The sequence below is a fragment of the Lathyrus oleraceus genome, chromosome 2 (genome assembly GCF_024323335.1).
Source record: "Lathyrus oleraceus cultivar Zhongwan6 chromosome 2, CAAS_Psat_ZW6_1.0, whole genome shotgun sequence".
NCBI lineage: Eukaryota > Viridiplantae > Streptophyta > Magnoliopsida > Fabales > Fabaceae > Lathyrus > Lathyrus oleraceus.
The window spans coordinates 477,522,454-477,547,766 of record NC_066580.1 but is presented as its reverse complement, the minus strand read 5'-3'; the positions used below and the strand labels follow the sequence as shown (position 1 = coordinate 477,547,766).

General features: G+C 41.6%; 1 pseudogene; it reads left to right on the top strand.

Moving 5' to 3' along the window:
* Positions 1-160: 160 nt before the first annotated feature.
* On the top strand, positions 161-25,313 carry LOC127121559 (uncharacterized; annotated as a pseudogene).

Genomic DNA, 25,313 nt, shown 5'->3' with positions numbered 1-25,313 from the left:
TGCAATTATATTAAGAAGTGGAACGGAAGTGGAAGGACCGTCTGATCCAAGGATAGAAAACCAAAACCCTAAGAAATCAACTGAGGAAAGTGAACCTAAGGAAAAGGAAGAGAGTAATAAGGAAACCCTAGAAAAGAAGGAACCTTATGTACCTCCACCACCTTACAAACCACCTATCCCTTACCCTCAAAGGCTTGTTAAAACCAAAGATGCGGGCCAATTTAGAAAATTTGTTGATCTCCTTAAACAATTAAACGTTACAATTCCGTTCACCGAAGCTATTACGCAGATGCCCTCCTATGCTAAATTCTTAAAAGAAATTCTTTCTAATAAGAGGAAACTTGAAGATAGCGAATGTCATACCCCAAAATTTACCCATTAATATTTCAAGATATTTTTTTAGGGCACTCCGACTCATTTTTATGACACTAATCTTAAAGGAACGAAGGCCCAGCTCACGAATGACCCAAACTGGCCTGTTCGCTACACGCTCGCCTAGTGATAACATGAAATTATATCATATTTTAGGACTTAGTTCAATTGAATTTTATCATTATTTATTTCAGTTCACTTTATATTATTAGATATTACGCGGTATTTTCTTCCTATTTGTCTCAGGTGGCTTATTTGGAAGCACAAGTAAAAATGGAGGAAAAGAGGTGCAAAAAGGAGAGAAAAAGAACCAAATGCCAAAGCCCAGCCCAAAGCGCAAGACACAAATGCTGTGTCTGTGACGGACGTCACAGAGGGCGTGACGAGCGTCACGCAAAACAGCCTTGTGACGAACGTCACACATGGTGTGACGAACGTCACACCATCCCCCTACTTTTTGGGCGCAAGTAACGCCTCAGAGACTTGAAGAGACGTTGAGGAGTGTTGGGCCCTATATCCACGCCATGCAATTAGCCACGTTGAAGACCTTTTGGCAGCAGGCAGTTACTTAATGACACCAATATAAATAGCCACTTTGAAAACCTAAAAGGCGGCCGGAAGCTTTTCCACATTTTTTCCTTTGCCGTTTTCACTTTTGCATATTTTCTTTTCCAGCAGCTTAGGCATTGTTTTTCCTACGAGTTCTACACTATTTCCCTTGCAATTTCCTATTTCCTTTTTAGCATTTAGTTAATTCTTTTCGCACAATAGTTTCTACAACGGAAACTATTGTGTACCTTTTTACCGGATCTAACCTTACGTTAGGGTCTAGTTTATTTCCTTCGTTTTAATTTGTTGTTTAGTTGAAGAATCCAAGAACAAATCCTGCCGGCTTGTGGTGGAGTGTTCAGGACTACTGTTTAACTTATTCCGAGTAACCCTAAAGGAAACCCTGAAGGAAAAGCCGGCGGCACCGCTCAATTCGATCCGATCGGCCAATTCAAGGTTGCAATTCAATTGCAAACAGGTTTGCGTTACTATCGCCGCTTTATGTTCCGAATTCACATGTGATACCATAATTGAATTCATAAATATATTTGAGGTTTTGCATGTGGACTTAAGTATGCCTGGATATCTTGAATTGTTGTAATGGATGCCGTTGTTTTTTCGCTCTGTTTTGATCTTTGCCCATCTGACCTGTTTTATCATAACCATGCTCTGTTTACCTGATACTATTACTGCTTTGGTGCAACTCTTGATTGCATCCTGATTGGTATTCTAACCCGTTTGCTGAATTTTGTAAAGGCTCACATATCCCAGGAAAAAAGTGTTGTTTAGGCCTTCCACTTTATTTGTGGGATACCCTTATGAAGATCCATCCTAAATTGCTTAATTAATTTTAATGTATTAATTTTAATGTATTGATTTTAATGTGGAGATTCATCCTAATCACCTAATTGACTTTAAAATATGGCCTTTAAATATGTGATCTTGGACCTCTCTTGTGCCTTACGATATTACGGTATTACGGTCATGTCCCGCGAATGTGGGGATACACTTAGCAAAGACCCTTCGATTAAATCATCATAGTCCCTCGAATGTTGCCTTTGTCCCTCGATGACCCTTCGGTGTAGCCTACGGTTAAATGATGATCGTCCCTCCGAATGCTAAGGTATCCTTACAACTGTTGCCTTCAATGACCTATCGATGACCCTACGATAACCCTTTTACATCCAAAGGATAAAACTACTTACTTCTCAATAGTAAGGACAGTTTTACCCTCATAAGGATAGGAAATGCCCGGAAAGACCTCGGATAGGTATAACTCTTAATTGCTTATTCACAATTTAAAACTACTTTTCACACCTTACACCTTTCAAAACCTCCATTAGAAAATCACCACTTGGCATACATTCGCACTAGAATCATTGCCGAGTTATATTTTTCTAAACTATTTTCAAAACTAAACGAGATAACCACTTTGCATACATTCATTCAAGAATCATTACAAAGTTAAATTCTCCTTTTCAAAACATTTCCTACACATTTCTCAACCACTTTTTCAAACTAGAAAAACATAAATGATTGAGCAATTAAGAGCCCATGGATAACCATGGATACAAAGGGTGCTAACACCTTCCCTTTGTATAATGTACCTCCCGAACCTAAGAATCTAAATTAAGGTATTTCCTGTTCTTTTCCACCTTTCCTTATTGGATAAAAGAAAAGTCGGTGGCGACTCTTGCTAACCGCAACATTGCGATAAAAACACAAAAAGTCAGTTCACCGTATGACAGAACTGGCGACTCTGCTGGGGACTACAAAGAGAGGTCACCTTAAAAAATCATTTATGTTTTCAAATTGTTCCTTCTTTTAAGGGAATTTTTGAGTGAAAGATCCTACACCCGGATCTAGTGTACCTTAGGTAAGTAGCAATAGATCATCGCGACTATCCGGCGTATACTGGAATGGTTAAAATGATGGCTACGGTTAATGTGACACTTTGGATGTCCTGATGTTCCTCATGTTTACTTGAGGAAAAATTTGGCATTCGCGTGGTGTCATCAAAGCATTAACCAGACCTTTAGAACCCTAATTGACTCATCCTAGCCATTAGAAAGTAGTGAGATAACTGACTTCGGTTCCGACTGGGGTTGGTTGAGACTCGATACTACACTCTTTGAGATTGGACTTTAGGGAAGCTTTGGTCAACCACTTGGCGTTGCACTGAAGTGGACTTAAAGAAAGGTCGATGATCTGAGATCCTTCTAGAACCCGGTTACTATTCTAGGACAGGTTGAACCAACCAAACTTCAGTGGGGAGGGTACTTACCTATGGAACTCATGCAAGCCTTAAAACCTAGGAATGATGGTTGTGTAACTTGCTTGTGCTTGTTATTTATTTAACCTCATAACATCATAACATCTTAACATCATAACATCATAACAGCATAATATCATAACATCATTTCAAGGACTTAGGGATTTAACTTTGCTCTGTTTTGTAAGGCTATGGCTCCCAGGAAGACCATCCGGATCAATTTTGTAGCAATCTCTCCTCAACTGAAGAATTTGACGTCAGAACTTTCCGATCATGCCCAGTTCATCAAGAGACACGGTTCTCTTCTCAATTTAGTTACCACTGGTTTCAAAGAAGATATAATGAGAGTTTTATTCCAGTTCTTCGACCCTAAACATCATTGCTTCACATTCCCAGATTATCAGTTGGTACCTACACTGGAAGAATTCTCCAGACTGCTTGGGATACCTATCCTTGATCAAATACCTTTCAGTGGTTTAGAAAAGGTTCCGAAGTCTGAAGAAGTTGCCGCAGCTTTACACATGACGAAGTCCGACATTGAAGCTAATTGGGTAACAAGGAGTGGAGTTAAGGGTTTACTTGCCAAATTCCTGACAAATAAGGCCCGAGAATTCTTAAAAGTTATGAATGTCCGTGCTTTCGAAGACATCCTGGCGTTGCTAATCTATGGCTTGGTGTTATTCCCTAATCCAGACCAATTCATAGACATGAATGCTATTAAGATATTTCTCACTCACAACCCTGTACCTACCTTGCTGGGAGACATTTTGCATTCCCTCCACACTCGTACCATGAAGAAGCAAGGGACTCTCATGTGCTGCATACCTTTATTGTCTAGGTGGTTTATTTCGCACCTTCCTCAATCAGTCTTGAAGAACGAGCAGAATTTGAAATGGTCTCAAAGGATAATGTCGCTCTCCCACCCAGACATCTGTTGGTGTCCTCAGTTCAAGGAAAATGTTACCATCATTGACCGTTGTGGCGAGTTCCCTAATGTACCACTCCTAGGAATAAGAGGAGGTATTACTTATAATCCTGCTTTAGCTCTGCGACAGTTTGGTTGTGCTCGAAGAGATGGTCCACATGAAATGATCATCGAAGGCATCATGTTCGACTATGACAACGATTCCCAAGGCCTCCGTCAAAGATTTGTACGAGCTTGGGACATGGTGAAGAGAGGTACGTTAGGACAGAAAAATTCTATTCCTATGGAACCTTATCTCAGATGGGTACGCGCCAGAGCTCGTGAACTTGTCATGCCATATCTTGCAATCGGACCTCAGATTGTCGAACCTGAAGCTGAAAGAGGTGCTCCTCAGATCATTCCTTATCCAGATATGCCTACCAATGTTGAGGAACTAAAGAGATCCTGGGTCCAGTTGAGAGAAGAAAGGGATACTTTCGAGACTCAGTTCGTCGCAGAAAGGAAGAAAGTGTTAGAGCTTACCAGTCAGCTTAATGAGGAACGAAGACTCAATGCGTATCTTCGCCCAAAAAGAAGCCGCCCCTGGGAGACTTGAGCTTTCATTGTATTTTATTATTATTCCTTTTGTAATGAACATTGGTCAAAGAAATTAGCAATAAACATTTCTCTCTTGTTGGTGATTTACGCAAAGTTAAATTCCAAAAGTCCTTGAAAACATTTCATACATTGCATAGCATAACATAACACTGCATAACAGGTATTCTACAAGTTCAATGTTCTCACGGTCTTCATTGCAAACAGAAAAATGGATCTCGAACAAACTGTCAAAGATCTCCAGACTCAGAATGCTCAATTCCAGGAGATGATGCTAAGCTTATCCAAGGGGCAGGAGGAACTGAAGGCTCTTTTGCTCGAAAAGAAGAAAGACAAGAAAGTTGTGAGTTTCATTAACCCGGGAAGAAGGCGTAAAGGACAGGCCGCAACAGTCAAGTTTGGAATCCCGAATGGTCCAGAAGAGGGGGCGGAGAATGATTCAGAGGAAGAGAATGCTGATTTCTCCAACCCTGAGGATGACGATGAAGATTATGAAAATGAACAGTACTCTCCAAGAGATGATAAGTACAAGTTGCTGGAAGAACGTATGCTAGCTATGGAGGGTCAGAAGGCGCCCGGTCTGGATTTCGAAAGTTTGGGTCTGGTCTCCGATGTGACCATTCCTCGCAAATTCAAAATCCCCACTTTCACTAAGTACGATGGTGCGTCTTGTCCTCAGATGCATCTGAGAGCTTATGTGAGAAAGATTCAGCCGCATACCAATGACAGGAAGCTATGGATCCATTTCTTCAAAGAGAGCTTATCTGGCACACAGTTGGAATGGTATTATCAGCTCGAGAGCTCTGACATCCGCACCTGGACTGATTTAGCAACAACTTTCTATAAACAGTACCAGTATAACTCTGAACTAGCACCTACCCGGCTACAGTTGCAGAATATGACTATGGGATCTAAAGAAAGCTTTAAAGAGGAGATTTGGCCGGCAGAGTCAAACCCCCTATGACTGACAGAGAATTGGTGGACATGTTCATGGGTACACTGACTGGCCCATTCTACAGCCATCTATTGGGAAGTTCCTCATCGGGTTTCACTGAACTTATATTAACAGGTGAACGTGTTGAAAGCGGCATCCGAAGTGGAAAGATACAGGCGGCTACCTCTGCAAGCACCAAAAGGGCCTATCAGGGGAGGAACGAATCAAATGCTGTGTACGGTCAAAAGGGTCGTAACAAGAAAAACCATGACCATGACATCGGAGCAGTTACGATTGCAGCACCACCATCTCAAAACTTCCAGCCCAAACAAGACAGGCCAAGAAGGCAGTTTACCAGGATCAATATGACCTTGGCACAGGCACTGCAGGGAATGCTAAAGGCAATATTGATCACCCTCAGAGATCCTCCTACGAATCCCAACACTACTTCTTCTCGTTATAACCCTAATGCCAGGTGTGCATATCACTCCGATAGCCCCGGACATGATACAAACGATTGCTGGTCATTGAAGAACAAGATTCAGGATATGATCGAAGCTGGAGAAATTGAGTTTGAGCCTCCGGAGACTCCTAATGTCATCACTGCTCCTATGCCTAATCATGACAAGACTGTTAATGCTATGGATGACGATTCTCACATTTCCAAGGTGGCGGACTTAACATCCCCTCTCCCGATCACAAAGAGGAATTTATTGCAAGCGGGTTTATTTCCAGGTTGTGCTGAAGATTGCAATCTCTGCATACTCCGACCCGAGGACTGCTTGAAATTGAAGAATGGTATTCAACGGCTGATGGACGATCGTACAGTTCTCTTCGAAAGGATTCCTAAGGCGGAAAACCCTATTGAAGAAATATCTGTGATTGCTAGGTCCAAAGTTCCAGTGAAGATTACCGCTACCAGGGCGCCTGTGAAGATTACTGCTGAGCCCAGGGTTGCTCCCCTAATCATCACTGCACCTGGCCCGATCCCGTATTCCTCAAGCAAAGCTATTCCGTGGAATTATGGCGGTGATGTTTACGTCCATGGCGTGAAGCAAGTGGATAATGCTGCTAATACTAGTGGCATTGTTGGGACTAGTAAAATTACTCGAAGCAGAAGGATCTTCTCTCCAGAAATCTCACCTCCTATCCTTGAAACTCGAGGAAAGGAACCAGTCAATCCTGCTCAGTCAGAGACACCGGTCGAAGTTACTCCCGAAGATGTTGCCAAACAAGAAATGGAAGAGGTGCTGAAAATCATTCGCAAGAGCGATTTTGATGTTGTAGAACAGTTGGGGCATACCCCGTCTAAGATCTCGATGTTATCCTTGCTGGTATCTTCTGAACCTCATGCCAATGCATTGATAAAATTCTTGAAGACTGCTCATGTGCCTCAGGAAACATCTGTCGACCAGTTCGAACATTATGTCGCTCACTTGGCTGTTGACAATGGCCTAGGCTTTTCCGACGCTGATCTGACACCAGCAGGAAAGAATCACAATAAAGCCCTGCATATCTCCATTGAGTGTAGGGGAGTCACTTTGTCTCATGTGTTGATCGATAATGGCTCTTCCTTGAATGTGCTGCCGACAGCTGTGCTGGATAAGCTGGATTGCAAAAGCATTGAACTGAAACCTAGTGACATTGTGGTACGTGCTTACGATGGTGCGAAGAGTGTTGTCCATGGCGAAGTAGTCCTTCCTATCAAGATAGGACCTCAAGTCTTCAACACTACCTTCCATGTAATGAACATTCGTCCTGCCTATTCCTGCTTACTGGGACGCCCTTGGATTCATGGGGCAGGCGCTGTAGCCTCGTCTCTCCATCAAAAGTTGAGGTATCCCACAAAGGGCAAAACTGTCACCGTGTGTGGAGAAGAAGAGTACATTGTCAGTAGTGTGCATACCTTCAGATACGTCGAGATGGATGGTGAATTCATTGAGACTCCTTGTCAATCATTTGAAGTAGTTCCTCCGACCAATCCTGTCCTTAAGCCAACTTCCTGTGTACCCAAGGTTATTCGTGCTCCTCCTGCTATGGTTTCTCTGAAGGACGCTCAAGCCGTGGTTGAAGATGGTGGTCGTACTGGCTGGGGTCAATTGATCGACGTACCGTACAAGTCTGACAAATTTGGCCTGGGGTTCAGCTCTGACAAGAGTCAAATTAATGCTGTAGAAGATGCTGACAGCGATTGCGACCTGGATAGCTGGATGTTCCCAACAATTGGTGACGGACTCAATAATTGGAAGGCTGAAGACACTATCCCGATTTCCTTTAGTCAGGAGTAATTGTTATTGTCTATTTTAGTGTTGCAAATTTTGTTTTTTTTACAATTGAACTTCTCCAAGCGTTGTGTCCATGCCCGGGGCACAATAGCTAATTTGTTAAGGGTTTTGTCATCTTCATAAGCATACTCATATTCAATAAATCAATGGACTTTTTGCATTCAAATATTGCGCTCTTTATCTTTTCTGTCATCTTCCAAACGAGCTATGTTTTCTTACACACACTCACGTAACGAATTGCAGATCCATACCCACTCTGGATCCTGTTGACAATAGTTCTACTACTGTTCATTATGACTTTGAAAATCCGATCTACCAAGCCGAGGATGGAAGTGAGGAAGATTGTGAAGTACCTGGAGAACTTGCCAGACTGTTACTGCAGGAAGAAAGGACTATACAGCCACACGAGGAGTCAGTTGAGACTGTAAATCTGGGTACTGAAGTAAACAAGAAAGAAGTCAAAATAGGAGCAGGCTTGGAAAACAGTGTCGAGAGAAGGTTGATTCAGATGTTGCATGACTATGTAGAGATTTTTGCTTGGTCTTATGAAGACATGCCAGGACTGGATACCGATATAGTAGTGCATCGACTGCCAACGAGGGAAGAATGTCGTCCTGTTAAGCAAAAGGTTCGTCGCATGCGTCCTGAAATGTCTGAGAAAATCAAAGCTGAGGTGATGAAACAATTTGATGCAGGTTTTCTGGCTGTTACTTCTTATCCTTAATGGGTTGCTAATGTGGTACCAGTGCCAAAGAAGGATGGTAAGGTGCGAATGTGTGTAGATTACCGAGACCTGAATAAAGCGAGTCCCAAGGATGACTTTCCACTTCCGCACATTGATGTTCTGGTAGATAACACCGCTCAGCACAAGGTGTTCTCATTCATGGATGGATTCTCAGGTTACAACCAGATTAAGATGGCGCCTGAGGACATGGAGAAAACTACGTTTGTGACGCAATGGGGCACGTTCTGTTATAAAGTAATGCCATTTGGTTTAAAGAACGCCGGGGCAACGTACCAGCGTGCTATGGTGGTTTTGTTCCATGATATGATCCATCATGAAATAGAAGTATATGTGGATGACATGATAGCCAGATCTCATACTGAGGAGGAACATCTCGATCATTTATACAAACTGTTCGAGAGGTTGAAGAAATACAAGTTGAGGTTGAACCCGAACAAGTGCACCTTTGGGGTAAGGTCCGGCAAACTCCTGGGCTTTATTGTCAGTGGTAAAGGGATTGAGGTTGACCCGGCCAAGGTGAGAGCTATTCAAGAAATGCCAGTTCCCAGTACAGATAAAGAAGTCAGAGGTTTCTTGGGACGCTTGAATTACATTGCCCGATTTATCTCCCATTTGACCGCCACCTGCAAACCCCTCTTCAAGCTACTGAGGAAAAATTAAGAGATGATATGGAATGAGGAATGTCAAGAAGCTTTTGACAAAATCAAGAAGTATCTTCAAGAACCTCCGATCCTGATGCCACCGGTTGAAGGAAGACCTCTAATCATGTATTTGACCGTGTTAGAAAATTCAATGGGGTGTGTGTTGGGGCAACATGACGAGTCTGGTCGAAAAGAGCATGCCATATACTACCTTAGCAAAAAGTTTACCGACTGTGAAACAAGATACTCACTGCTCGAGAGAACTTGCTGTGCTTTGGCCTGGGCTGCTCGCCGACTAAGACAGTATATGTTGAATCACACCACTTTATTGATTTCTAAGATGGATCCTATCAAATACATATTTGAGAAACCCGCTCTCTCCGGAAGAATAGCAAGATGGCAGATGATTCTAACAGAGTACGACATCCAGTATACTACCCAGAAAGCAATCAAAGGAAGCGTGTTAGCCGATCATTTGGCTCATCAAGCAGTGGATGATTACCAATCTATGAATTTTGAGTTCCCAGATGAGGATGTCATGCTTGTTACTAATTATGAAGAACCTGGACCGGATGAAGGACCCGAACTAGGGTCCCGATGGACTATGGTTTTCGATGGGTCTTCTAACGCATTGGGCAATGGTGTTGGTGTGGTAGTCATTTCTCCTGAGGGTTACCATACGCCTTTCACTGCTAGACTATGTTTTCATTGTACCAATAATATGGCTGAGTATGAAGCCTGTATTTTGGGACTCAAGGCTGCTATAGACCGGCGGGTCAAGTTTTTGAGTGTGTACGGAGACTCAGCATTAGTAATCAGTCAGATCAAAGGAGAATGGGGCACTAAGCATCCGAATCTCATCCCTTACCGAGAACGGGTGATGACATTAATCCCACACTTTGAAGAGATTACATTCGAACATATCCCACGAGAAGAGAATCAGTTGGCAGACGCATTAGCTACCATGTCATCTATGTTCAGAGTCAGATGGGACAATGAAGCTCCCAGGATTACCATTGGGCGACTAGATGAACCGGCATACTGTTATGAACTTAACACTGAGGGAGTACGGGAAAAACCTTGGTTCCACGAAGTAAAAAGATATTTAGAAGCTCAGGAATACCCTGAAGGGGCATCCATCAATGACAAAAAATTCCTGAGGAAGTTCTCCGCTAAGTTCTTTCTGAGTAATGGAGTATTATACAAACGTAATCATGACTCAACTTTGCTTCGCTGTGTGGATAAAAAGGAAGCAGAAAAGATTATGGGAGATATGCACGACGGTATTTTTGGGACTCATTCTAGTGGACATACGATGGCCAAGAAGATTCTGAGATCAGGGTATTATTGGTCTACCATGGAAGCTGATTGCCACCATCACTCCAGAACCTGTCACAAGTGCCAGATATATGCGGATAAAGTACATGCACCTCCTGCTCCATTGAACGTGTTGACAACACCTTGGCCCTTTGCAATGTGGGGCATTGATATGATTGGAGAGATTAAACCTACTGCTTCTAATGGGCATCGTTTCATCCTTGTCACTATTGATTACTTTACAAAGTGGGTAGAAGCCGCCTCATTTGCTTCTGTCACCAAGAATGTGGTGGCACGATTCATCAAGAATAGTCTTATTTGTCGGTATGGTATCCCTGAAAGAATTATTACTGACAATGGTACTAATTTGAACAACAAGATGATTACTGAACTCTGCACGCAGTTCAAAATAAAACACCATAACTCTTCTCCGTACCGGCCAAAGATGAACGGGGCCGTAGAGGCTGCTAATAAGAATATCAAGAAGATCATACAAAAGATGACGGTGACGTACAAAGACTGGCATGAGATGTTACCGTTTGCTCTTCACGGTTATCGCACTTCAGTACGCACTTCGACAGGAGCAACTCCTTTCTCTTTAGTCTACGGAATGGAAGCCGTTTTACCAGTGGAAGTCCAGATTCCCTCTCTAAGAATCATAAAAGAGGCGGGCTTAGATGAAGATGAATGGATTCAGACTCGACTCGACCAGATGAACTTGATCGATGAGAAGAGACTTGCGGCTGTGTGTCATGGACAGATATATCAGAAGCGCATGACCCAGACATTTAACAAAAGAGTCAAGAGACAGGTGTATCAAATCGGCGACTTGGTGGTCAAGCGTATCATTCTACCACAAGGTGATCCCAGAGGCAAGTGGACTCCCACATACGAAGGGCCATTTGTGGTTAAGAAAGTATTCTCTGGTGGAGCCATGATACTTGCTACGATGGATGGCGAAGACTTCCCACATCCCGTGAACGCAGACATAGTTAAAAAATACTACGCATAAAAGAGACCCGCTAGGTCGACATACCTAGGCAAAAGTTAGGGCATCCCGGCGAACCAAAAGGGTTCGGGCAAAAATTAGGGATAAACATAAAAAATGTGCACCCGGCAAGTCGAAAACCTGAAAAGGCGGCTTGGGCAAAAAGGGGTATCCTGGTGGGTTGAAAACCTGAAAAGGCAGTCCAGGCAAAAATTAGGGATTAAAGCGTATGACTATGTCCCGTTCTCAGTCACCTTCAACCAAGTCAAGGGAACCGAACAAGCCAATCACTTCTATCCGACAGCAGGAGATGAGATGCTTGAAGACATAATGACAGTAGTGGAATTAGAATCGATAGGACTTTTTCTGCATAGCTTTCTCTTTGTTTGCCTGACAATTTCCTCTTACTAGGATTTCTGTCTCCTTGTACACAAATTGCCTGTTTATAGGCCCTCTTTCAAAATCAATACAATTTCATTTCCAAAAAGATGCTTTTGTTTTACTTTCTCTGTTTTGTTTGCGTAAACGTCCATTGATTTAACTTGGATTGATATATGCATTTGAATATGATCAATGTTTATCAAAATACGTGCATAAAATAGAAATAGCGATTACTACTAGGCTTCAGGATCGAGGAGAAGGTCTACTCATGCTTTCCAATGGATCCGTTGCTAATCCTATTCCCCAGCAAAGCCAGTCATTCCCAGAAGAGAGTGGCATTACTAGACAAATTGGTCATCTCTTCCACCCCCAGCCAGGCTTCTGTTGAACATTTCTACCATCAGACAGAAATCAAGCATCCCCGGCTAAGAAAGGGTCATCGATACCAGTATCTCCCAACCAGAAGATTGAGATTTGTTTTCCCCAGTAGAATCCCCTGGAAGAACGTTTCAGACACATAGTGCATTCATTACATCATTTCACATCACATACCTACATACAATTTTCATTTCGCATCACATACATTACATCATTTCATAGCATACACATGCATACCATGTTCGCAGGCATAAAACATCTCATGCATCATGACATAGCATGAAGCTAACTTTATTTTTCAGGTCAATTATCCTCCTGACACAGTCAAAACAAAGGTCCATTCACATTCAAGATTTAACTATATCCCTCAGATACTGCCTAGCATACGGTATATTCCGAGGTGCAGTCTAGCGTACGACTACTTTCTTCTTCAGATACATCTTTCAGATATACTCCGTGTCAACATTCATTCTGACATCCTCCTAACGATGGCATCTATAAGCCCATCCCAGACATTTATTGCAAATACAACATATACAAATACTATCAGATATAGCCTAGCGTACGGTTCATTCTGATTCAGCTCAACATATGACTCTTTCAACTCAGATACGATCTAGCGTACGATCCATTCTGATCTTCAACCATTCAAATACAGTCTAATGTACGACCAAGTTAGACCTTCCAGTCCTCAGATTCTGCTCAAATACAGTTTAATGTACGACCAAGTTAGACCTTCAAGTCCTCAGATTCTGCTCAAATACAGTCTAATGTACGACCAAGTTAGACCTTCAAGTCCTCAGATTCTGCTCAAATACAGTCTAATGTACGACCAAGTTAGACCTTCATCTCCTCAGATGCTACCTAGTGTACGGTACATTTCTGAAGTATAGTCTAGCGTACGACTACCCCCCTTTTATCATCGGATTCAGCCTAACGGACGGCTCATTCTGCTCAGATACGGTTTAATGTACGACCCAGTTAGACCTTCATCTCCTCAGATGCTACCTAGCGTACGGTACATTCTGAAGTGTAGTCTGGCGTATGACTACCCCCTTCATTATCAGGTACAGCCTAACGAACGGCTCAGTCTACAACTCAGATACGATCTAGCATACGATCCATTCTGATCCTTCACCCCCAGTAACGATACAGCCTAACGGACGGCTCGTTCCGCAACTCAGATACGATCTAGCGTACGATCCATTCTGATCCTTTATCCCCAGCGGCGTATGACCCATTCTAAATCCCCAGGGAAGTCGACGGCCTAAAGAATGACCCACTATACGGTCTAGCGTATGACCCAGTGACACCCGTGACTTCAGATATCTTCTAACGTACGACGCACTCTAAAGCTCTCCTCATCAAACTTCCTAGATGACATCTTTAAGCCCATCTCCATCCAGACTAACTAATTGACAAGTGAAAATTTTTGGGGCAGTCTAAGTGTTCAATAATCTTCCACCTCCAGGTCACGAATGGCGTACATACCATTCTGACTCTCTCGGTTCAAGAATATTGAACAGGGGCAGCTGTCATACCCCAAAATTTGCCCATTAATATTTCAAGACATTTTTTTTAGGGCACTCCGACTCATTTTTATGACACTAATCTTAAAGGAACGAAGACCCAGCTCACGAATGACCCAAACTGGCCTGTTCGCTACACGCTCGCCTAGTGATAACATGAAATTATATCATATTTTAGGACTTAGTTCAATTGAATTTTATCATTATTTATTTCAGTTCACTTTATATTATTAGATATTACGCGGTATTTTCTTCCTATTTGTCTCAGGTGGCTTATTTGGAAGCACAAGTAAAAATGGAGGAAAAGAGGTGCAAAAAGGAGAGAAAAAGAACCAAATGCCAAAGCCCAGCCCAAAGCGCAAGACACAAATGTTGTGCCTGTGACGGACGTCACAGAGGGCGTGACGAGCGTCACGCAAAACAGCCTTGTGACGAACGTCACACATGGTGTGACGAACGTCACACCATCCCCCTACTTTTTGGGCGCAAGTAACGCCTCAGAGACTTGAAGAGACGTTGAGGAGTGTTGGGCCCTATATCCACGCCATGCAATTAGCCACGTTGAAGACCTTTTGGCAGCAAGCAGTTACTTAATGACACCAATATAAATAGCCACTTTGAAAACCTAAAAGGCGGCCGGAAGCTTTTCCACATTTTTTCCTTTGCCGTTTTCACTTTTGCATATTTTCTTTTCCAGCAGCTTAGGCATTGTTTTTCCTACGAGTTCTACACTATTTCCCTTGCAATTTCCTATTTCCTTTTTAGCATTTAGTTAATTCTTTTCGCACAATAGTTTCTACAACGGAAACTATTGTGTACCTTTTTACCGGATCTAACCTTACGTTAGGGTCTAGTTTATTTCCTTCGTTTTAATTTGTTGTTTAGTTGAAGAATCCAAGAACAAATCCTGCCGGCTTGTGGTGGAGTGTTCAGGACTACTGTTTAACTTATTCCGAGTAACCCTAAAGGAAACCCTGAAGGAAAAGCCGGCGGCACCGCTCAATTCGATCCGATCGGCCAATTCAAGGTTGCAATTCAATTGCAAACAGGTTTGCGTTACTATCGCCGCTTTATGTTCCGAATTCACATGTGATACCATAATTGAATTCATAAATATATTTGAGGTTTTGCATGTGGACTTAAGTATGCCTGGATACCTTGAATTGTTGTAATGGATGCCGTTGTTTTTTCGCTCTGTTTTGATCTTTGCCCATCTGACCTGTTTTATCATAACCATGCTCTGTTTACCTGATACTATTACTGCTTTGGTGCAACTCTTGATTGCATCCTGATTGGTATTCTAACCCGTTTGCTGAATTTTGTAAAGGCTCACATATCCCATGAAAATAGTGCTGTTTAGGCCTTCCACTTTATTTGTGGGATACCCTTATGAAGATCCACCCTAAATTGCTTAATTAATTTTAATGTATTAATTTTAATGTATTAATTTTAATGTATTAATTTTAATGTATTGTTTTTAATGTGGAGATTCATCCTAATCACCTAATTGACTTTAAAATATGGCCTTTAAATATGTGATCTTGGACCTCTCTTGTGCCTTACGATATTACGGTATTACGGTCATGTCCCGCGAATGTGGGGATACACTTAGCAAAGACCCTTCGATTAAATCATCATAGTCCCTCGAATGTTGCCTTTGTCCCTCGATGACCCTTCGGTGTAGCCTACGGTTAAATGATGATCGTCCCTCCGAATGCTAAGGTATCCTTACAACTGTTGCCTTCTGTAACACCCTTCTAAAATACCCCAATAATTTAATTAAATATCAAAATACAACATCAGAGTAATTATGCAGTTAAGGGTGTCACGTAATCACTTCACACCATATTCCAATATAACAGTCATGCTCTTTATTAAATCAAATAAACATTTGCATAAATCGCAGCGGATATAAATCAATTCAATCAAAACATGTAACACATTACATGTAAAATGGTTCACAACCAACAGTAAACATTTAAAACATCCCTTCCCGATGTTACATCTATCAGAGCATGACCCACTAAGTACTACTCTAGACTCCAAAGTACTAGCTCCTACTAAATCACTGCTCGTTACCTGAAAAACAGTTGTAAGGGTGAGTTCCTCAATCGATATAATAAGTATTATAAAGTATCATGTCATGTTAAGTAATTTAACACACTTCGTCACCCTAATCCAGACATATATTCAGTAACAGCACATCAACTCAACATAATACTCAACATTAACACAAACACACGTATAATATTGGAATACATCCATTCATATTATACGCCATACATATATTATGCAATGAGACTCCATGCATGCGGTACCGACTATTTGTGAACATATAGTTCAACCTCACCGTCCAAATCCAGGCACGGCTACCAAGCTCACTAGTCCCACTCATTTGAGACATAGTGACTCACTCACTAATTCCTCACCATGGGAATTAGCTACCACCCCAAGGGCTATGCTATGCACGCTAATCACCTAGCATGCAAACATCAACAAAAATCAAAATGATTTACTCACTAATTCCTCACCATGGGAATTAGCTACCACCCTAAAGGCCACAATATGCATGCTAATCACCTAGCAATGCAACAACAACAACAATTCAAGAATAGACATATGCTCACACTCTAAGCCATAAAACAGTCTATTCACAAATGCATACATAACTGATACATTCACAGCATCATGCATACTATCACACATCATCAACACATTTTATCATAAAAGCATATCATATCATGCGGCATAATCAAACACAGTATTAGCACACTCTACCAATACCTATACTACTCAGAACAACGGGAAATAATCCCCACTACGTCACACATCAGCTAAGTTACATCACTCAGCCTAAACAACCAAAAACTGCACAACAACAGTTCAGAAAACCACAAGTCTGCCCATTCCTGACCAAGTCCATACGCGTATTGCCCACGCCCATACGCGTATGCTACGCGTACCACATCCTCGTACGCTTACCAACAGAGACAATTTCACGTTCAAAACATCGTCTTTTTCACTCATACGCGTATGGTATACCCCATACGCGTACCACTCATGGGATACGCGCATCACACGCGTATGGCGCGTACCAGCGCCAAAACCCCCTTTTCTAAGCCATCCCATACGCGTATCGCCTAGTGCCATACGCGTATGACCAGAATCCAGTTTTCCAGATCTGCTATGGGTTTCCTCTGCTACGAGATCTCTACAATCTCAACTTCTACCGTTCAATTTTCATACATGTTCGTTCGCTTTATCAATTACAGATCATACACATTCGGCTTCCCAAATCGCTAACCTTACTACCCCTAATTCCTACGAATTTTCGTCAATTATCATCCAAATTCGTTCATCAAATATTTCACAATTTCAGCATGCATCATTCAAATCAGAGTCAAAATCCATGGTTCATCACTACCCATTACATGTTATCCCATAAGACCCATCAAACGACGATAAACTCCCCTTACCTGAGTTAATCCGGCAAATTCCGTTAGCTTCAAGCTTTTCCTCTTCTCTTGCTCTGCCTCTTTGCCTTTTCCCACTTTCAGCCGCTTGCTCTGTTTTCCTTTTCACGTGAAAACCTTTTTCCAAAAATTGGGACTTTTTATTATTCCCACTTATATACTCCAATACTAAAATCCAATAATATTGTTCCAAAATAATAATAACAATAATCCAATTATCTAATTAAATTAATAAATATATTATTAACTTAATTTAAATAATTACCATATTATTATCGGGGTGTTACAACTCTCCCCCACTAAAAGAGTTTTCGTCCTCGAAAACGTACCTCAAGCGAACAACTCTGGGTAAGACTCCTTCATCTTACTCTCCAGTTCCCAAGTCACATTGCCACCTGCTGGTCCTCCCCAAGCTACCTTCACCAAGGCAATCTCTTTACCCCGCAACTGCTTCAACTCTCGATCCTCAATCCTCATAGGTGATGTTTCAACAGTCAGGTTATCTCTCACCTGTACATCATCTATTTGGACTACATGCGACGGATCATGAATGTACCTCCTCAACTGAGACACATGAAAAACTTCATGCAAATTTGCAAGTGACGGCGGTAAAGCGATACGATAGGCTACCTCCCCTATCCTCTCCAAAATCTGATAAGGACCAATAAATCGAGGTGTCAACTTCTTCGACTTCAAAGCTCTACCAACACCAGTTATCGGAGTAACACGAAGAAACACATGATCTCCCTCTTGGAACTCAAGTGACTTCCTCCTCTTATCATGATAACTCTTCTGACGACTCTGAGCAATTCTCATCTTCTCCTGAATCATCTTAATCTTTTCTGTAGTCTGTTGAACAATCTTCGGTCCAACCACATCACTCTCACCGGACTCATACCAACATAACGGTGTCCGACATCTCCTACCATACAAAGCTTCAAACGGTGCCATACCAATGCTCGAATGAAAACTATTGTTGTAGGTAAACTCAATCAAAGGCAAATAACTATCCCAAGCACCTCCTTTTTCCAAGACACAAGCTCTCAAAAGATCCTCTAGTGACTGAATCGTCCTCTCAGTCTGACCATCAGTCTGCGGATGATATGCAGAACTCAATCTCAGCTTAGTTCCCAAGGCCTTCTGCAAACCTTCCCAAAACTTCGATGTAAATCTAGGATCTCTGTCCGAAACAATACTCGACGGAATACCATGCAAACTTACAATTTTCTCAATATACAACTCAGCTAATCTCTCTAACGGATAATCCATTCTGATCGGAATGAAATGAGCCGATTTCGTCAATCTATCGACAATCACCCAAATAGCTTCAAAACTCTTACTTGTCCTCGGTAAACCAGAAACAAAATCCATACTGATACTATCCCACTTCCACTCTGGAATAGCCAACGGTTGCATTAGCCCAGAGGGCTTCTGATGCTCAATCTTTGACTTCTGACAAGTCAAACAAGAATGAACAAAACTCGCAATTTCTCTTTTCATTCCCGACCACCAAAATAACTTTTTCAAATCATGATACATCTTCGTAGCTCCAGGATGAATACTCAAGCCACTACGATGTCCTTCTTCAAGAATACTCTTCTTAAGTTCGGTAACATCCGGAATACACACCCGATTACTAAATTTCAAAACACCATTCTCATCAACTCTGAATTCACCACCTTGACCTTGATTCACTAGAGTCAACTTATCAACCAAAAGCACATCGGATTTCTGACCTTCTCTAATCTCATCCAGAATACCACTCGTTAACTTCAACATTCCCAATTTAACACTATTGTGAGTACTCTCACACACCAAACTCAAGTCTCTAAACTGCTCAATTAAATCTAATTCCTTAACCATTAACATAGACATATGCAATGATTTCCGACTCAATGCATCAGCCACTACGTTTGCTTTACCCGGATGGTAATTCAAACCAAAGTCATAATCCTTCAGAAACTCTAACCATCTCCTCTGTCTCATATTCAGCTCTTTCTGATCAAACAAATACTTTAAACTCTTATGGTCACTGAAAACCTCAAATCTCGACCCATACAAGTAATGCCTCCATAATTTCAGAACAAATACCACAGCTGCCAACTCTAAATCGTGCGTCGGATAGTTCCTCTCATGAACCCTCAGCTGTCTCGAAGCATAAGCTATAACCTGCTTATTCTGCATCAAAACACCACCTAAACCCAACAAAGAAGCATCACAGTAAACCTCAAATAGTTTCGACGAACTCGGTAATATCAGAATAGGAGCAGTGGTCAACCTTCTCTTTAACTCTTGGAAACCTTCTTCACATTTTGAGTCCCAAACAAACGCTTGCCCCTTCCTAGTCAACATCGTCAACGGTAACGCCAACTTAGAAAATCCCTCAATGAACTTCCTATAATAACCTGCAAGTCCAAGAAAACTCCTTATCTCAGAAACTGACTTCGGAGCTTCCCACTTAGATACCGCTTCTATCTTAGAAGGATCAACAGCAACACCACCTCTTGAAATCACATGACCAAGAAAACTCACCTCTTCTAACCAAAATTCACACTTGGATAGTTTAGCAAATAACTTCTTTTCTCGCAGAACTTCTAAAACCACTCTCAAATGCTCAGCATGCTCTTCTTCGGATTTCGAATACACCAAAATGTCATCAATAAACACTACAACAAACTTATCTAGGTATGGATGGAAAATCCTATTCATATATTCCATAAATACTCCAGGCGCATTAGTCACACCAAAAGGCATTACAGAATACTCATAATGTCCATACCTTGTTCTGAAAGCAGTCTTCTGAATATCCTCAGTTTTCACACGTATCTGATGATACCCAGATCTCAAATCTATCTTGCTGAACACACTCGCACCAACCAATTGATCCATCAAATCATCGATCCTCGGCAAAGGATACCGATTCTTGATCGTCACTTTATTCAGTTGCCTGTAGTCCACACACAACCTCATAATACCTTCTTTCTTCTTAACCAATAACACTGGTGCACCCCACGGTGACACACTCGGACGAATAAATTTCTTATCCAACAGATCTTCTAGCTGACTCTTCAATTCAGTTAACTCAACAGCAGACATACGGTACGGAGCCATCGATATCGGTCTAGTACCAGGTACCAAATCAATCGAGAACTCAACTTCACGCTCTGGCGGCAATTCATTCACCTCTTCAGGAAACACATCAGGAAAATCACACACCACGGCTAGATCACAAATCACTAGTTTATCTTTAGCCTCCAAAGTCGCTAACAGCATAAACAACTCTGCCCCATCTGCTACTGCCTCATTCACCTGCCTCGCTGATAGGAACAAACTCTTCCCTTCCTCAGTCTCAGGAAAAATCACAGTCTTATCAAAACAGTTGATATAGACTCGGTTAAACACCAACCAGTTCATACCCAGAATAACATCAATCTGCACTAGTGGAAGACACACAAGGTCCATCCCAAAGTCTCTACCAAAAATACTCAAAGGACAATTCAAACAAACGGAAGTAGTAGTCACTGAACCCTTCGCAGGAGTATCAATCACCATACTACCATGCATCTCAGATATCTCTAACTTAAGTTTCACAGCACAATCCAAGGATATAAAGGAATGAGTAGCACCGGTGTCAATAATAGCTACAAGAGGAAAGCCATTAATATAACACGTACCTCTGATCAAACGATCATCTGCAGAAGTCTCAGAACCCGATAAAGCAAAGACCCTTCCTCCCGACTGATTCTCTTTCTTCGGCTTAGGACACTGTGGACTGATATGACCCACCTCTCCACAGTTGAAACAAGTCACAGTCTTCAACCGGCAATCTGCAGCCAAGTGACCACCTTTTCCACACTTGAAACACTTCTTCTCATTACTGGTACACTCATGGATACGATGTCCAGCCTGACCACATCTGTAACACTTAGCAGGGGCACTAGAGTCTCCCCCACTAGGCCTCTTCATCCCACTCTGTCTCTGAAAACCTTTGCCAGCTGCATACGGTTTTCCACGATCATTCTGATTCTTGCCTTTCCTATCAACCCTTTGCTGATAGCTCTCTGCTCTAGCCTTGGAATCCTGTTCAAAAATCCTGCAACAGTCAACCAAGTCAGAAAACACTCTGATCCGCTGGTATCCAATAGCCTGCTTAATCTCGGGACGTAACCCGTTCTCAAACTTCACACATTTCGAAAATTCTCCAGCAGCCTCATTATAGGGAGTGTAATACTTTGACAGCTCTGTGAACTTAGCAGCATACTCAGTAACAGACCTGTTACCCTGTTTCAATTCCAAGAACTCTATCTCTTTCTTGCCTCTAACATCCTCTGGAAAGTACTTCCTCAGAAATCTCTCTCTGAACACGGCCCAAGTGATCTCAGCATCCCCAGCCGATTCCAATTCAGTGCGGGTAGCAACCCACCAATCATCAGCTTCCTCTGACAGCATATGCGTACCGAACCTGACCTTCTGGTTATCGGCGCACTCAGTCAATCGGAAGATCCTCTCGATCTCCTTCAACCACTTCTGAGTACCATCTGGATCGTATGCTCCCTTGAACATTGGAGGATTGTTCTTCTGGAACTCACTCAGTTGACGAGCAGCTCCCATTCCCACCACATTCGGATTCCCTCCAAGTACTCCAGCTAGCATACCCAGAGCCTCAGCAATCGCAACATCATCTCTACCTCTTCCAGCCATCTCTACTCTGAAAACCCAACAAACGAAAACAATAAGTACTGATAGGGTTACACAACACCTATCCCGTACAGGGAAAACAGAATAATTACGACTCGACTCGACCAACTATGCTCTGATACCACTAATGTAACACCCTTCTAAAATACCCCAATAATTTAATTAAATATCAAAATACAACATCAGAGTAATTATGCAGTTAAGGGTGTCACGTAATCACTTCACACCATATTCCAATATAACAGTCATGCTCTTTATTAAATCAAATAAACATTTGCATAAATCGCAGCGGATATAAATCAATTCAATCAAAACATGTAACACATTACATGTAAAATGGTTCACAACCAACAGTAAACATTTAAAACATCCCTTCCCGATGTTACATCTATCAGAGCATGACCCACTAAGTACTACTCTAGACTCCAAAGTACTAGCTCCTACTAAATCACTGCTCGTTACCTGAAAAACAGTTGTAAGGGTGAGTTCCTCAATCGATATAATAAGTATTATAAAGTATCATGTCATGTTAAGTAATTTAACACACTTCGTCACCCTAATCCAGACATATATTCAGTAACAGCACATCAACTCAACATAATACTCAACATTAACACAAACACACGTATAATATTGGAATACATCCATTCATATTATACGCCATACATATATTATGCAATGAGACTCCATGCATGCGGTACCGACTATTTGTGAACATATAGTTCAACCTCACCGTCCAAATCCAGGCACGGCTACCAAGCTCACTAGTCCCACTCATTTGAGACATAGTGACTCACTCACTAATTCCTCACCATGGGAATTAGCTACCACCCCAAGGGCTATGCTATGCACGCTAATCACCTAGCATGCAAACATCAACAAAAATCAAAATGATTTACTCACTAATTCCTCACCATGGGAATTAGCTACCACCCTAAAGGCCACAATATGCATGCTAATCACCTAGCAATGCAACAACAACAACAATTCAAGAATAGACATATGCTCACACTCTAAGCCATAAAACAGTCTATTCACAAATGCATACATAACTGATACATTCACAGCATCATGCATACTATCACACATCATCAACACATTTTATCACAAAAGCATATCATATCATGCCGCATAATCAAACACAGTATTAGCACACTCCACCAATACCTATACTACTCAGAACAACGGGAAATAATCCCCACTACGTCACACATCAGCTAAGTTACATCACTCAGCCTAAACAACCAAAAACTGCACAACAACAGTTCAGAAAACCACAAGTCTGCCCATTCCTGACCAAGTCCATACGCGTATTGCCCACGCCCATACGCGTATGCTACGCGTACCACATCCTCGTACGCGTACCAACAGAGACAATTTCACGTTCAAAACATCGTCTTTTTCACTCATACGCGTATGGTATACCCCATACGCGTACCACTCATGGGATACGCGCATCACACGCGTATGGCGCGTACCAGCGCCAAAACCCCCTTTTCTAAGCCATCCCATACGCGTATCGCCTAGTGCCATACGCGTATGACCAGAATCCAGTTTTCCAGATCTGCTATGGGTTTCCTCTGCTACGAGATCTCTACAATCTCAACTTCTACCGTTCAATTTTCATACATGTTCGTTCGCTTTATCAATTACAGATCATACACATTCGGCTTCCCAAATCGCTAACCTTACTACCCCTAATTCCTATGAATTTTCATCAATTATCATCCAAATTCGTTCATCAAATATTTCACAATTTCAGCATGCATCATTCAAATCAGAGTCAAAATCCATGGTTCATCACTACCCATTACATGTTATCCCATAAGACCCATCAAACGACGATAAACCCCCCTTACCTGAGTTAATCCGGCAAATTCCGTTAGCTTCAAGCTTTTCCTCTTCTCTTGCTCTGCCTCTTTGCCTTTTCCCACTTTCAGCCGCTTGCTCTGTTTTCCTTTTCACGTGAAAACCTTTTTCCAAAAATTGGGACTTTTTATTATTCTCACTTATATACTCCAATACTAAAATCCAATAATATTGTTCCAAAATAATAATAACAATAATTCAATTATCTAATTAAATTAATAAATATATTATTAACTTAATTTAAATAATTACCATATTATTATCGGGGTGTTACACCTTCAATGACCTATCGATGACCCTACGATGACCCTTTTACATCCAAAGGATAAAACTACTTACTTCTCAATAGTAAGGACAGTTTTACCCTCATAAGGATAGGAAATGCCCGGAAAGACCTCGGATAGGTATAACTCTTAATTGCTTATTCACAATTTAAAACTACTTTTCACACCTTACACCTTTCAAAACCTCCATTAGAAAATCACCACTTGGCATACATTCGCACTAGAATCATTGCCGAGTTATATTTTTCTAAACTATTTTCAAAACTAAACGAGATAACCACTTTGCATACATTCATTCAAGAATCATTACAAAGTTAAATTCTCCTTTTCAAAACATTTCCTACACATTTCTCAACCACTTTTTCAAACTAGAAAAACATAAATGATTGAGCAATTAAGAGCCCATGGATAACCATGGATACAAAGGGTGCTAACACCTTCCCTTTGTATAATGTACCTCCCGAACCTAAGAATCTAAATTAAGGTCTTTCCTGTTCTTTTCCACCTTTCCTTATTGGATAAAAGAAAAGTCGGTGGCGACTCTTGCTAACCGCGACATTGCGATAAAAACACAAAAAGTCAGTTCACCGTATGACAGCGAAACTGTTACACTCCCTGCCGAATGTAGCGCTATAATCTAAAACATGCCTCATAAACTCAAGGATCCGGGTAGTTTCTCTATACCCTGTCACATAGGAAAATTTGTCATCGACAAAGCCTTATGCGATTTAGGAGCCGGAATTAGCGTTATGCCTTTATCCATATGTAAGAAACTGGAAATGGGAGAATTAAGACCAACCAAAATGTCTGTGCAACTAGCAGATCGTTCCATCAAATATCCTGTAGGAATTCTTGAAAATGTTCCCGTACGCATGGGTCAATTCTACATTCCAACTGATTTTACAATTATGGACATTAGAGAAGATGATATTACACCCATTATACTGGGAAGACCGTTTTTAGCAACTGCCGGTGCAATCATAGACGTAAAACGAGGACGACTCACCTTCGAAGTAGGTGAAGAGAAAGTTGAGTTCATTCTTTCCCAATTCTTGAAAGCACCTGCAATAGAAGATACA